The following is a 3,367-nucleotide window of genomic DNA, read 5'->3' as shown; positions in this document are numbered from 1 at the left end:
CTTCATGACACAGGTGCTGCCTTCATGACACAGGTGCTGCCTTCCTTCATGACACAGGTGCTGCCTTCCTTCATGACACAGGTGCTGCCTTCCTTCATGACACAGGTGCTGCCTTCATGACACAGGTGCTGCCTTCATGACACAGGTGCTGCCTTCATGACACAGGTGCTGCCTTCATGACACAGGTGCTGCCTTCATGACACAGGTGCTGCCTTCATGACACAGGTGCTGCCTTCATGACACAGGTGCTGCCTTCATGACACAGGTACTGCCTTCATGAACTCTGTAGCACTGGTCACTCGCCCAGGGCATGAACAAGAGCAGTTAGCTAAAATCCCAGATGAGATGGCTTAGGTCTCCAGGTTACAGGCATTATTCATGTGCTAGTGGTAGCTAATAGTTGCTGGGGAAAGTAAGATCTTTTTTGGAGGATGTGAGCACATAGAAGTTTTCCATGCCCTCAAAGATAGCCACTCAGCCATGCTATATATGGGTCCCACTAACTGGATTTAGTGGTTTATCAAACAAACATGAACTTGGGAATGGGCAGTTTGAATGGATCTGAGGAGAGCTTGAATACTCATATTTTATAATGAAATGTATGGAATTCTAAAAAATAAGATATTAAAAAACCAAAGCCCTCTGGTTCCTTCTACTTTGCCATTCTCCCATGATTCTCTCATCTAGAGTCCCACTAGAATGTCCTCCCCTCTGTCTCAGTTTCCTGGTAAGTGAAGTCTTTCGTGGGACCTGCCCCTTGGGCTAATATGCAGCTATAAGTGAGTATATACCATTTGAGTCTTTCTGCTTCTGGGTTAACTCACTCATTATGATCATTTCTAGCTCAATTCATTTGTCCACAAATTTCGGGAATTCCTTGTTTTTAATAGCTGAACAGTATTCCATAGTGTATATGTACCACAGTTTCTTTATCCATTCTTCTATTGAGGGACACTTAGGCTATTTCCATGTTCTGGCTATTATGAATAAGGCTGCTATGAACATGGTTGAGCAAATTTTCTTGCTGTGTGCTGGAGCGTCTTCTGGGTATATTCCAAGGAGTGAAATCCACCTTCTGGACACAAAGTGTTTAAGCACTTGAGCCTGTGAGGTATACCTCACAGTCAAAGGACAAAAGGGCATGGATGGTTAGTATTGTAGTGAATTTCTATTTTGCATTATGCCCCTACATCCAGTGGACTCTATTCACAGAATTAAAAGTGTGGTTTTTAGAGGAAATTTACATGCAGCCTATTTCATTTGCAACGTAACAAAATCTTACAGATACAATAGTAATCCCATCCCTAGGTTTGAATATTTATAAAAGATGAGGAACTCATAATTTGTAAATTAGAAGCATTTATAGCATGTAAGGTATTTATAAATGAAAAGAACAATTAAGCAGATACATGCTGTCTATAATATTATTTTTATATTCTAACAAATTGTTAAATGTTCTCTGTATAACACAAATCCAAATAGCTTATAAATACAATTCATTCTATTTTTAGTTTTTAAATAAATTGATTTTATTAATTGTTTACTGTCATTATTTGGATGAACTGTAAGGTTTAAATCTATGGCCCCATGCTGTCTATGCAAATCCTGTACTACTGAAATAAATTCCTAGCACCCTAAAAACTATTTTAGGAGAATATTTTCCAGGTGAAATGTATGGCTATTCACACATAAATTATAAAGCACACAACACAATGGAAAAGTTACATGTTTACTTCAAGTGTCAGAGGGTAGGAATCCCCACCAGATGGGCCTGTGACCAACGCCTCCTTATTCTGCACGCTGCCTCTTCACCTGTTCTTATTCAGAGGGGTTTCAACCTGACGAAATCCCACTCATCAGGCCTTGCTTGTATTTCCTGACACTTTTGGGGGAGGTTTCGCTGATGCCTAAACCATGACATGCTTGCCTTTAGAAGCTTCCAAATGTCAAGTGTTATAATAAAGTCCTTGACCCATTTTGAGTTGGTTTTTGTAAAAAACAAACAAACAAACAAACAAAAGCCAAAGCCCTGTTTCAGATTATCTTGACATACAATAATTTAATAATCAAAAGTTTAAAATTTAGAATAAGCCAATCTTAAACTAGATAATTATAATAACATCATATGTTTCTATTTAACAAGATACCAATTTTTGTGTGTACTCTACTTTCTTTTTAAAAAAACTTAAGATTTTATATTCTGGAATATGCTGTACATTTTTTCTTATGCTGCATTTTCAAACAGCTGTGCTTTTAAAATACAGGGGTGGTAAGAAAACATCTTAGCCTGACATTAGTGCCTTGTGTTGTCACCATTATTCAACAACACAACAATGTCAGAGAGTTCCACCTCAGTCGGCCTTGCATCATCTTCCCTTTGCTACATGAAGAAATAAGAAAGCAAAGAAACGAGGCACCCTCCTGTTAAAGAGAAAAAAGAAAATCTATAACTTTCATAATATGAGTCACAGAAGTGAATGGTTCATGATTGTGCTAGGAATAGACATACACGCTGACAGACAAAGAACATTTAAGCAACCGCGTTTCCGGCAAGGAACTGAACTGATGAAATGGGAAGAGCATGGCACAGTGAACCATCTCATCGTGCCCAATTGCGTGCCAGCCTTTTTTAGAACAGTCTTTTCCTTGGGTGCTAGGCTATGGCACTACTTTTATAGGATGCTTTGTATTCTGTGGGAAATGCATCATATCGTATTGTTGGCCTCATTATTTCACACTTTTTCTAAGAGCCTGAATAATTAATCTGATTGTATCTCCCTAGGAATTCTCATTAGTAAGTAGGACCAGTGCTCTTCTGTTTTACTCTTGACATCTTTGGTATCCTTAGGACATAAGATGTGAGTGATCCTCTTTTGTAAGACTCCATAGTCATGTATTTTAGATGTGTGAGTCTAAAAGTGTTAGAGATCTAAACTCCCCTCCTCGCACCGTTTTTGATCAGAGAAGACTAATTGTTTTTTATCTACTAGACTGTACAATTCTTTCTTTCTTTCTTTCTTTCTTTCTTTATTTATTTATTTATTTATTTATTTATTTATTTTAACATTTTATTAATTTATTCATATTACGTCTCAATCATTAACTGATACCTTGTATCCTCCCATTCCTCCCTCCCTCCCACTTTCCCTCTACTCCCCTCTCCTATGTCTGTGACTGAGGGGGACCTCCTCTCCCTGTACATGCTCATAGGGTATCAAGCCTCTTTTTGGTAGCCATGTACAACCTTTTTTTTTCCTTTATTAATTTATTCTTGTTACATCTCAATGGTTATCCCATCCCTTGTATCCTCCCATTCTTCCCTCCCTCCCATTTTCCCCTTACTCCCCTCCCCTATGACTGTTCCTGA

The sequence above is a fragment of the Acomys minous genome, assembly GCF_964271855.1.
Source record: "Acomys minous genome assembly, chromosome: 10".
Lineage (NCBI taxonomy): Eukaryota > Metazoa > Chordata > Mammalia > Rodentia > Muridae > Acomys > Acomys minous.
This window is presented reverse-complemented; position numbering follows the sequence as displayed.